Below are 13,439 nucleotides of genomic sequence, written 5' to 3'. Positions count from 1 at the left end.
GCAGCAAATGTGCAGCAAAATTCACATATATAACATGCAGATTTTGCTATGGATTTCCCCATTTTCAACTGAAGGTGGTGATATTCTCTGTGAAAATCTACTCTGTGAAAAATCTCCATAAGATGTAGATATGATTTGATAAAATCTCACCAATATGGCTGGTACTGTATTCCGCTATGGATTTTTGTGCATAAAAAGAGAAAATGTAAATTCTCCAGTCAGTATCCTGAATTCTGGACCATGCTTTTTTAGAACGCTGTATTGTAATTCTTCTGGAAAGGTCTAATAGCTGGGTGTTACAGAACCTCTTTTAGGCTAATTTCACATGACCGTATTTGCTTCGGGAAAGACACTGGCTTTATTTCCTGGACCAAACACTGTTCCTCTGACCTGAACTCACAGCACCATAATGATTTATGATGTTTAGAGTTGTTGCCTGACCACAGGTACTAATGGCATTATGTGAGTACAGTACAGTAGCCCCATAGTAAGGCACGTCATCACTGATGCCAATCGTCGGCTGCAGCTGAGCACATGGTGTCTGGATGAAAACATACCAGGGAGAGGAAGATGGATTAACAGGAGGAAGCACACAGGGCTGGAGCGATGGGGAACAGGTAAGTATAAATCTGTCAACAGGAAATGCAGGCTAGGGGCCAACAGTAAATAGTGAAATATTCCCAGAAACTCCTTTACTGTGAATAATGCAGCAAAAAACATATTTTTGATTAATATCAACATTATAGATAATAGAAAATCTTTAATATTTCAGCATATAAAATTACATAATATTTTATAGTATAGAATTTGTATGCATAAAACTGGATTTAATGGAGATAAGTGTTAATACAGTGAGGTGAAAAGAAAGAATGACTGTGAGGTGCCTTAAGGGGCTTTTCTAAATTATTATTTTTTTTTTACTGATGACCTATCCTCAGGATAGGTCTTCAACATCTGATTGGTGCGAAACACCTGGGACCCCTGATGATAAGCTGTTTGAGAAGGCAGCAGCTCTCGCAATAGAGCAGCAGCATTCTTTCTGCTTTCCCTAGACCAGTGACCACACGTTCATCGGTCACGTAGCCTAGGCGCAGCTAAGTCCCATTCAATTGATTGGGGCTGAACTGCAATACCAAGCACAGCCACTATACACTGGAAGGCACTGTGCTTGGTAAGCATGGAGAAGGCCGCTCACAGGAGAGCTGGTGCCTTCTCAAACAGCTGATCAGCAGGGGTCCTGGGAGATGGACCCCCACCGATCAGATACTGATGACTAGTGTTGAGTGAATCAAGGCATCAGATGTGGAATTTGATCCAAAGATTTGGAAAAACTTGATTTGTCACGTAGCTGAATTTCCTTGTGCTCCATGGTAACGAATCGTTTATTATGTAAAATGACATCTGCATGTGTTGCAAAGTGAAAGTACGAAGCCCAGGAATGCAAAATCACCCATACTGCCTTGCAGCCAGCCAATCTGCAGATAACCATTCCCTGTGATGTCAAAGCCCTGTAAAAGCCACATTCAGCGCAGTCTCTGCCATTTCACTGCTAAACTGAGAATAGGGAGAAATGTGACAAACGCTTATGCACTAAGGACAGTGTTGCAGAAAACTATTTAACAAAGAATATTGAATAGGGATAGCGCAATTCTGCAATTCGCGGAACTAGATTGTGGACAAGAATAGGACATGCTTTCCCAGGGCACTGTGTGCTGTCCGCATATTTTGTGGCCCCACTGAAATGAATGGGTTCGCACTCATTCCGCAAATTTCTGGAAGGGATGTGAAACCATTCATATGGTCGTATGAATGAAGCCTTATTGTGCATCAGACTGCGGATTAAAGGACAGTCTAATATATCACCACATGCTTCTTGTTCAACTGCTGTCACATTAATAGTTAATCTGTTATTATCAGGACTTGAACCCAGGGATTTGTGTTTCCCAGTCTGCAGCTCTTCCAACTCAGCTATTAAGCTTTCTGGACAGCTCCCTGTGCTGAACTGAAGTCTAGTTTCCTGTGCCTCTAGCATCAGTTTCCGCCTCTCTGGTTTACTCCACCTTGTTCCCTGATTTAACACCCTATTTAAGCCCAGCCTTGCACTTCCTGCCTTGCAAGATTATTGTGCTCTTAGCCTGTAATCAAGCTAGTCTCTCCTCCAAAAATTTTGTCTATTATGACCACCTTGAGGCAACAAGTGGCTGAGCTTCAAGAATTTGGTGCTACTTACCCAAAAAAAATTCTAAGTTACAAACCCTGGTGCTGAATAAACAATAAATAATTGAACTGCCAAAACAGTTTCTGGATATGCGCAACTCAGGCTCAGATTGAAATACCAGTATGCCTCTGCCATCAAAGTTCAGTGGGGATCGTCACGATTACCGAGGATTCCTTAATCAATGCTGCATACAGTCATGTGAAAAAATTAGGACACCCTTTGAAAGCATGTGGTTTTTTGTAACATTTTTAATAAAAGGTTATTTCATCTCCGTTTCAACAATACAGAGAGATTAAAGTAATCCAACTAAACAAAGAAAACTGAAGAAAAGTCTTTTCAAGATCTTCTGTAAATGTCATTCTACAAAAATGCCTATTCTAACTGAGGAAAAAGATAGGACACCCTCACATGTATTCCCTCTTAAATTGGCTCAGATCTCACACAGGTATATCACACCAGGTGCACATAATTAGTAGATCGTTACTCTGCATGTTGAATGAGGCTTGCCCTATTTAAACCTCAGACATTTAGTTTGGTGTGCTCCTGACTGTTGAAGTGAGAGTGAGCACCATGGTGAGAGCAAAAGAGCTGTCAGAGGACTTCAGAAAAAAGATTGTAGCAGCCTATGAGTCTGGGAAGGGATTTAAAAAGATCTCAAAAGATTTTGAAATCAGCCATTCCACTGTCCGGAAGATAGTCTACAAGTGGAGGGCTTTCAAAACAACTGCCAACATGCCCAGGACTGGTCGCCCCAGCAAGTTCACCCCAAGAGCAGACCGCAAGATGCTAAAAGAGGTCTCCAAAAACCCTAAAGTGTCATCTCGAGAACTACAGCAGGCTCTGGCTACTGTTGATGTAGAAGTACATGCCTCTACAATCAGAAAGAGACTGTACAAGTTTTACTTGCATGGGAGGTGTGCAAGGAGGAAACCTTTGCTTTCCAAGAGAAACATCGAGGCCAGACTGACATTTGCCAGAGATAAAGTTGACAAAGACCAGGACTTCTGGAATAATGTTCTTTGGACAGATGAGTCCAAAATTGAATTATTTGGACACAACAGCAGAGGACATGTTTGGCGTAAACCAAACACAGCATTCCAAGAAAAGAACCTCATACCAACTGTGAAGCATGGAGGTGGAAGTGTCATGGTTTGGGGCTGCTTTGCTGCAGCAGGACCTGGTCAGCTCACCATCATAGAATCCACGATGAATTCTACTGTGTATCAGAAGGTGCTTGAAGAACATGTGAGACCATCAGTTAGAAAATTAAAGCTGAAGCGGAACTGGACCATGCAACATGACAATGACCCAAAACATACTAGTAAATCAACCAAAGATTGGCTGAAAAAGAAGAAATGGAGAGTCCTGGAATGGCCAAGTCAAAGTCCAGATTTGAATCCCATTGAGATGCTGTGGGGTGACTTGAAAAGGGCTGTACGTGCAAGAAACCCCTCAAACATCTCACAGCTGAAAAAGTTCTGCATTGAGGAGTGGGGTAAAATTTCCTCAGACCGATGTCGAAGACTGGTAGATGGCTACAAGAACCGTCTCACTGCAGTTATTTCAGCCAAAGGAGGTAACACTCGCTATTAGGGGCAAGGGTGTCCTATCTTTTTCCTCAGTTAGAATAGGCATTTTTGTAGAATGACATTTACAGAAGATCTTGAAAAGACTTTTCTTCAGTTTTCTTTGTTTAGTTGGATTACTTTAATCTCTCTGTATTGTTGAAACGGAGATGAAATAACCTTTTATTAAAAATGTTACAAAAAACCACATGCTTTCAAAGGGTGTCCTAATTTTTTCACATGACTGTATATTTCCAAATGTAACCTGCTCCTTTTACTAGCGACAGGAAAAAACTGCTATTTATCATCAATCTTCTGACAAATGAAGCTCTTGCATGGGCCTCCCCTTATGTGGAAAAGAACCATGACCTCCTCAATGATTTAGATAACTTTATCACTGCTATGGATCAAGTTTTTGATGACCCTAGTTTTTGTGCTACAGCTGAGACCAAATTACATAATCTTCAACAAGGACGACGCTCAGTTGCTGAATACACAGCAGAATTTTTGGGTCTCTAACACCACATGAAATCTAGCAGTCCAAAGGAGTCAATTTCGATGAAAGAGCTAGTGAAGGATGAGCTTGCCAGAGTTGAGGCTCCTGATAATTTGGAGGATTTTATACAACTGTGCATCCGAATTGATCAGAGACTTACTGAATGTAGAAAAGCGAGACTGCGGATATTTTGAAATAAACTTACCTACTCATTCAGTCAATCAGTATTGAACACACAGCAAAAGACTGAATCCTTACCAGAATCTATGCAGATTGATGTCATCCGAAAACCTCATAGTTACATAGTTAATACCACTGAAAAAAGACATACGTCCATCAAGTTTAACCAAGGGATAGGTGGGGGCGCGAATCCCAAAAGGAAGTGAGACTTCTACACGTTTTCATAAGCAATAATGTTTTTAACTTTTAAGAATTCGTCTAAACCATTTTTGAAACTGTCTACTGTTCCTGCTGTGACCACGTCCTGAGGAAGTCTATTCCACAGCTTCACAGTTCACAGTAAAGAAGCTTTGATGCTTCCAGAGCCTGAACTTTTTCTTCTCCAGTCGGGGGCAGTGCCCTTTTGTCTTTTGAGCGCATTTTACATGGAACAGCTTTTCACTGTATTTTTTGTATGGCCCATTTATATATTTGTATAGGTTAATCATGTCCCCCCTTAGACGTCTCTTCTCAAGACTAAATAAATTCAATTCTTTTAATCTTTCCTCATAACGAAGACCCTCCATTCCCCTCATCAGTTTAGTCGTTCTCCTCTGTACTTTTTCCAGCTGCAGTGCGTCCTTTCTATGTACTGATGCCCAGAACTGAACTGCATATTCCAGATGAGCCTGCACCAACGCTTTGTAAGTAGTAATATTACATCTCTGCCCCGCAAGTCCATGCCTCGTTTAATGCATGACAATATCCTGGTGGCCTTAGAAGCAGCTGATTAACATTGTATACTGTAATTTAATCTACCATCCACAAGGACACCCAAATCCTTCTCTATAAGTGACTCTCCCAGTGCTACATCACCTAGGACGTATAAAGCACAGAGATTATTACTATCAAAATGCATAACTTTACATTTGTCCACATTGAACCTCATTTGCCAAGTTGATGCCCAATCACTCAGAGTGTTCAAGTCAGCTTGTAGTTTATGGACATCTTCCATAGACTGTATAGTTCTACACAGCTTAGTGTCATCTGCAAAAATAGATATGGTGCTATCAATCCCCTCCTCAATATCATTAATAAATAAATTAAATAATAAAGGGCCCAGCACTGAACTTTGGGGTACACCAGTTATATCCTGGGACCATTCTGAATAGGAATCATTGACCACAACTCTCTAGACACGGCCCTTCAGCCAGTTTTCAAACCAATTACAAACTATAATTTCCAAGCCTCTAGACCTTACTTTACCTATTAAGCGTCTATAAGGGACAATATCAAAAGCCTTTGCAAAATCCACAAACACTACATCCACAGACTCCCCTCTGTCCAAGCTACTACTCACCTCCTCATAGTGCGGTAGACAAAGAGAGGTGCCGTACAGAAAATCTATACCTCTATTATAGGGGCTCAGGACATTATGCCATTAACTGTCCTAACAAGTTTCAAAGGTCTATAGCCAGCACTAGTGCTAAGGCAGATAGCATTTTTGAACTTTCTGAACTGCCGGATTCAGTTATGCAGACCATCTTATCTGTAACCCAAAACAAAATTTATTCATTATCTTCTCATTTTGTCATTCCGATACAGGTCATTTTTGGGAGCCATAAACTACAATGCTCTGTCATGTTAGATTCTGGTGCAGAGGGAAATTTCATGGACTTAAAATTTGCACTTGATAATAACATTGTGCGTAGAATAAAATCCATGCCAATTGATATGGAAACTGTTAATGGATCACCTTTATCATCTGGACCTGTAACTCACAAGACAATTGAACTTGGAATCTGTATTGAACCTGATCATCATTAAACTACTAGTTTTCATCTGATTTCTTCTCCCAAATTTTCAGTCATTTTAGGAACTCCATGGTTTGCTATCCATAATTCTATCAACTGGGAATAAAGGACTGTTATGTTTCCATCTGAATACTGCAAGGACAATTGTCATATAAGTTTATCCATCCAAAAACAAATAAAAGTTTCCAAAATTCCTCATCAGAGTTATGATATTTTGCCACCTCAGTATCAACAGTTCAGTGATGTCTACAGCAAGAAAAAAGCTGATCATCTACCTCCTCATCATCCTTACGATTGTCGTAATGCTCAGAGAATACTTGGATGAAAATTTAAAGAAAGGTTTGATTTGACCCTCCTCACCCCCAGCGAGGGCACCTTTGTTTTTTGTAGAAAAGACTCAACATTGAGACCATGTATTGACTACAGAGAACTAAATAAGATTATTATTAAAAATCGTTACGCTCTTCCCCTAATTCCTGTGTTGCTGGAAAGACTGTGCTCTGCTAACATTTTTACCAAACTAGATTTAGGAGGGGCCTATAATCTCATACGCATTCACCCAGGGGATGAGTGGAAGACCACCTTTAAAACTAAATACGGACATTTTGAATACCTGGTTATGTCATTTCGCCTCTGTAACGCCCCTGCAATTTCAACATTTTGTTAATGATGTTATTCGAGACTTCTTAGACCAATTTGTTGTTATGTAACTTGATGACATCCTTATATTTTCAGACACCTTGGAGGAACATTGCAGACACGTTCAGTTAGTCTTGGAACGTCTAGAGGAGAATAATCTTTATATCAAACTGGAAAAATGTGAATTTAGACAAACAAAAATCTAATTTCTTGGATATATCATCTCCCCAGAAGGTATGAGTATGGATCCTAGTAAAATCAAAGCTGCAACAGATTGGCCCACTCTAAGAAATCTTATAGATATTCAGCGATTTATAGGGTTTGCAAATTTCTACAGGAGATTCATAAAAGACTTTTCTAAAATCATCTTACCAATCATTTTACTCACAAAGAAATTTTTTTTATTTTCATGGTCACCAGAGGCACAAGGTGCTTTTGACCAACTATTGACTTCAACTAAAGACTTACTTCTGCGCCCATACTGGTCCATCCAAATGCTGAATTGCCTTTTGTTGTTGAAGTAGACGCCTCAGACTCTGGGAGCTATCCTGTCTCAACGAGTTGGAGACAAGATGCAACTCCATCCATGTGCTTTCCTCTCTCATACCATGTCATCGACAGAAAGAAATTACGACATAGGAAACAAAGAACTGTTGGCCATTAAAGTTGCTTTCTCCTAATGGAGACGTCTTTTTGAAGGAGTGAATCATCCAGTGACTGTCCTTACTGACTACAAAATGTAAAGTTCATCCGGACAGCTAAGAGACTGTCTGCAAGACAAGCAAAATGGGCCTTGTTTTTCTCTAAATTTAATTTCATTCTTTCTTATAGGCCAGAAACAATCAATATATTAGAAAATAGCAGCTCTCACCTGTTGGACCTGTTGTGAGCACGGACACCAGCCTTGACACGGCTGTTGCTGCAAACTAGTGAAAAATTGGATGAAAAAATCCAGTTCTTTAACAACAAGAGACACTTTATTGATGCAGTAAAAACTTTCCAATCCTCATAAGCAAGAATACAGTCTACGCGTTTTTCGACCCTCATATTTCGGTCCTTAATTATTATTTCTTATCGGCCAGGTTCAAGAAATGGCAAGGCTGATGCTTTGTCCAGGAATCTTGCTGAACCACAGGAGGGGTCTAAAAAAAAAAGAGTCTAAAATTTTGTAGGAATACTGGATTCCAAAGAACTTGTAACCATGCTCAAAGAGGGATACCAGAATGAATCTTTTCTCAACCATCCTTCTAAAGATGTGGACCTATCCGTTAAAGAAGGTTTTTGGAAGCAGAAAAACAGAATATATGTCCTAATTGTAAGAACGATGTAAGAAAATAAGTTTTCTCCTGTTTCTTCTTCAACCACTTCCAGTTCCATCTAGGCCTTGAGGATCAATTTCCATGGATTTTATTGTGGACCATCCTCCTTCTAAAGACATGACTACCATCCTTGTTGTTGTGGACCGACTCACAAAGATGGCCCATTGCATTCCAATTTGAGGAATTCCTACTGCAGAACGAACTGCAGAATGAATGATTAAGGAGATATTTAGGTTGCATGGAATTCATGACCATCTAATTTCAGATAGAGGTGTTCAATTCACATCAATATTTTGGAAGAACTTCTGTACAGCTTTAGGAATTACAGTTAATTTGTCTTCTGCTTCTCATCCTCAGTCCAATGGTCAGACGGAAAGGACAAACCAAACTCTTGAACAATACCTCTGCTGTTTTATTTCCTACCTTCAGGATGATTGGGTGGAGTATTTACCAACAGCAGAATTTGCTTACAACTCCAAACATAGTTCTACATCTGAAAATCCATTTTTTGCTAACTCTGGCTTACATCCAGTATTTATTTCTAACCTCCCTCTTAGTACACCTTTTCCTGCTGTTACTCACAGACTAATGAAATTGCAAGAAACCCAGAAGAAACTAATAGAGATGCTACAAGAAGCCCAAGAAGACTATAAGAAAGCAGCTGATAAACATTGCAAAGCTCCTCCTACCTTTAAAGTTGGTGATAAGGTTTGGCTATCTACTAGAAATCTGAAAACACATGTTCCATCTCCAAAATGGGGCCAAAAATTCATAGGACCTTTCCAGATTTCTGCACAAGTTAGCCAAGTTGCCTTCCATCTTAAACTTCCTCACAGATTGAAAATACACCCTGTGTTCCACATGTCATTGCTCGAGCCATTCAATGAAAACCCCTTTCCAGGGAGAAATCAGCCACCTCCTGCACCAGTAAAAGTCAAAGGGGAGGAAGAATACATTGTTGAAAAAATTTTGGACTCAGAAGTTCAGAATTTTCAGGGGTCGAGCGCAATATCTGGTGCAATGGTAGGGTAATTGAACAGAAGAGAATTCATGGGAACCAGAAAACAATGTTCACGCCCCTAGACTTACAAGACCTTTTCATCACAGACATCCAGAGAAACCAGTTCCTAAGATGTCCAGAAGCCATCCTGAAAGGAGGGGACTACTTGTAATGCACCGAACTGTTTTGCGAGGATCTCAACTGCGGAAGCGTTTTGCATTAACCAGTACACGACCCAGAATGAGAGTGAGTGTAGTAGATCAGGTTCAGTGACGGATTCCCAGGCGGCTCTCTCAATCAACTATGCGGAGAGTTAGGGATCCAAACATCATACACCTGTTCCTTACGCTGTATCAATTATTACCAGTGATATGCTATACCTTCTACAGGTAGATGCAGTAAATCATTTGGTATGGACAGACAGTTTATACAGTCCTTAACTCTTGTTTTGTCTGACACCCACCTCACTTGCAATAGCAATAAGCAGTCACAGGGTGCCTTGGTTAATATTGCTCATATAAAGGAAAATGATAGTCCAGCTACATTCAGTCATTGAATTGACTGATACTTGCGGTTAGGTGTTTTGTTAATAATGTCCCGGATTGCCAGCGAGGTTAGTGGTGTAAGCAGTATGTCTCCCAGCAGGTTGTGGCTCGGCTCTGATGTCTACAGAGGAGAGGCTTCCGTAGAAGCATACACGGCGTACACTCCAAATTAGTGGAACGCCGTGTATAGTTCCCTTGGCGCTTATATCGGGTTGCTCTGTTTATGAAGGAGGAGCCGCTGACGTCATCGCGCACGTTTGCGTTCCAGCCTGGAACGCAAACGCCGCTGTGAAGTTCGGAGCTGGCGCTGCGCTCCAGATGGAACAACCCCGCCGATCCCTTACAGCACCCCCCTCCTAAGGGAACCCCTCCGGGGTACCCCAGAAGGGGAGGGCCGGTCGGGGAACCTGCGGTGGAACTCCTTTTGCAGTTTTGGAGCGTGGACAACATCGGCCACCTCCCAGAAATCATCTTGGGGACCGTAACCCTTCCATCGTATAAGGTACTGAAGTCTCCCCCCCCTCCTTCTTGAATCCAACAGCTCCTCAACCTCGAACTCTTCCTCACCTTGGACTATGACCGGAGGTGACGGAGCAGGGTTCCTGTCTGGGAAAGGGTTAGGACGAACAGGCTTCAGCAGGGATACATGAAAAGTGGGGTGTACCTGAAATCGAGGAGGTAGGATGAGCTTCATCGTGTTAGGGTTGACGACCTTCTCAATACGGAATGGTCCGATGAACTGTTTCCCCAATTTTTTAGAGGGAGTACCCAAGCGGAGGTTTTTGGTGGACAGCCAGACAGAGTCCCCCGCTTGATATGGGGGATTCAGCCTTCTGTGTCGATCATAATAAATTTTTTGTCGCTCTCTAGCTCGGATAAGGTTTTCTTTAAGCTCCTTGAGGGTCTTCTGCAAGGTGGAGATGTAATCTTCAGTAGCTGGCACGTTAGTAGGGATACTCATCGGAGTGAGAGGAGAAGGGTGAAAACCGTAGTTCGAAAAGAATGGAGAATAAAGGGTTGAGGCACTTTTGGAGTTGTTATAGGAGAATTCCGCGAGAGGAAGCAGGCGCTCCCAGTCGTCCTGGAGATAAGAGCAGTGGCAGCGGAGGTACTGCTCGAGGCATTGGTTTACTCTCTCGGTTTGTCCGTTTGTCTGTGGGTGGTATGCACTGGACATCCGATGGTCTATCTGGAGTTTCCCACATAGAGCCTTCCAGAACTTGGAGGTAAATTGTGAGCCCCTGTCCGATATCAGTTTTGTAGGCACACCATGTAGACGGACTATGTTTGTCACAAAAACCTCAGCAGTCTCCTTTGAGGATGGTAACTTTTTCAGGGCCACGAAATGTGCCATTTTTGTTAGTAGATCAACAACAACAAGTACTGTATTGTGACCATGTGAGGGGGGAAGATCAACAATAAAATCCATTGATACCCACTCCCAGGGTCTGGAGGGTATCGGGAGGTTCATTAGTAGACCGTAAGGTCGCTTGCGGTCATGTTTGCAGGTGGCACAAATCTCGCATGAGGCGACGTACTCCTCAATTTCCTGTATCATGTTGGGCCACCAGTAATATCTGCGGACTAAATCAACGGTTTTGGAGGTGCCCGGATGACCCGACATGGGGGTATCATGGCATAGTTGAATTACTTGTGTTGTAAGGTTTGGTGGTATGTATAGATGATTCTCCTTATAGTAGAACCCTTCATCATCCATGCGGAGTCCTGGGGGACGATCCTTTTCATTTAGGTTTAAGTTGTCCTTGAGTTTTTGTCGTAGAGCTACAGTAGCGATAATTTTTTCGGGTGGAATGACCCATGAAGGGAAATCTGCCCCTGGATGGGGTTCATTCAAACGAGATAGCGCGTCTGCTTTTCCGTTTTTTGAGCCCGGTCTGTATGTGATTTGAAAATCGAACCGGTCGAAGAAAAAACTCCACCTTACTTGGCGAGAGGATAATGTCTTACCGGTTTTTAGATATTGGAGGTTGCGGTGGTCTGAGTATATAGTGATTGGGTGTTTCGAGCCTTCCAATATATGTCTCCAATTTTCCAACGCGTTTTTTATTGCCAAAAGTTCCTTTTCCCCTATGGGGTAGTTGACCTCGGCCGGATTGAGTGTCCGGGAGAAAAACCCCACCGGGTGTAAGGGTGTCATTAATGATGAGCGTTGAGATAAGACAGCTCCTACAGCATTTTGGGATGCATCCACTTCGAGGACGTACAAGTTGTTAGGGTCAGGTATGGTGAGAATGGGAGCGGATGTGAACCTGTGCTTCAGTAGTTGGAATGCTTCCTGAGCTTCTTGATTCCATTTGAATCTCGTATTGATGCTTGTAAGTCTGGTAAGCGGTTTTGTAGTCGCAGAAAAATTCTTGATGAATTTCCTATAGAAATTAGCGAACCCCAAAAACCTTTGAAGAGCCTTCCTGGACCTTGGAGTGGGCCAATTTTGTATACATTCAATCTTGGTCTGGTCCATCTGAATCCCTTCGGGGGAGATGATATAACCCAAGAACGGTAAGGTGGTCGTTTCAAATACGCATTTCTCCAATTTTGCGTACAGGCAATGGGCTCTCAAACGTGCTAATACCCAAAGCACATGTCTTCTATGGTCTTGGATGTTATCTGAATATACCAATATGTCATCCAGATAGACAATGACACAAACATCCAGTAGATCTCGAAAAATGTCATTTATGAAATTTTGGAATGTTGCAGGTGCATTGCACAGTCCGAACGGCATCACTTGGTACTCAAAGAGTCCATAGCGGGTGCGAAAGGCGGTCTTCCACTCGTCTCCTTTTCTGATCCTTATCAAGTTATAAGCTCCTCTAAGGTCCAGTTTGGTATAGACAGTGGCAGTGCTGAGGCGTTCAATCAGTTCATTAATGAGAGGCAGTGGGTACCTGTTCTTTACCGTCACTTTATTTAGGGCTCTATAATCGATGATGGGACGGAGGCTGGAATCCTTGTTCCGAACAAAGAACATTCCCGATCCTGCGGGTGAAGTAGAGGGGCTAATGAACCCCTTTTTCAGGTTTTCCTCTAGATACTGTTTGAGATGGTCTAACTCAGGTTTCGCCAATGGGTAGATCCTCCCCGTGGGTATTTCACTTCCTGGAAGTAGGTCTATGGGACAGTCGTATATCCTGTGAGGCGGAAGCGTCTCAGCATTCTTAGAGCTGAACACGTCGGCGAAGTCCTGGTAGAGGTCTGGTACCTGGGTGCCCCCAACCAGTAATATGGAGTTTGTAGGATAGCAGGTCTCCTGGCAATACCCTACCCTCCCTACCCTCCCTTGGTCCCATAATAGTGTTGGTCTATGAAGTTTTAACCATGGTAGACCTAGTATGATAGGGAATAAAGGGGAAGATATGATATCAAAAGACATAAATTCGGTGTGGTTGTTTTCACACGTCACCATTATAGGTAAGGTTTGGGTTTGAACTGGGCCTGAGGCCGAAGTAGTGCCGTCAATAAAACTCACGGACATCGGGGAGTTCTTTTTAATCATTGGAATTTTATTTCGCTTGATCAACAGCGTATCGATAAAATTCCCACAGGATCCTGTATCCACCATTGCGTCAACGGTAAGTCGACTTTGGTCATCGAGAGTGAGGGGCATGTCTCCTCTTGCCAATTCGTCCTTCAGTGCTTCGGAAAGGCCGAGACAAAACTGGT

The 13,439-nt window shown here is 42.3% G+C and overlaps 1 protein-coding gene across 2 annotated transcripts in view; it reads right to left on the bottom strand.

Annotated features, from left to right (window-relative positions):
- PGAP1 (post-GPI attachment to proteins inositol deacylase 1) overlaps window positions 1–13,439 on the bottom strand; it is a 1,296,519-nt gene that overhangs the window by 203,257 nt on the left and 1,079,823 nt on the right. The gene's annotated exons all lie outside the window — the stretch shown is intronic.

The sequence above is a fragment of the Bufo bufo genome, chromosome 7 (assembly GCF_905171765.1).
Source record: "Bufo bufo chromosome 7, aBufBuf1.1, whole genome shotgun sequence".
Taxonomy (NCBI): Eukaryota; Metazoa; Chordata; class Amphibia; order Anura; family Bufonidae; genus Bufo; species Bufo bufo.
Note: the sequence above shows the minus strand (reverse complement) of the source record. Positions and strands in the feature narration are given on the sequence as shown.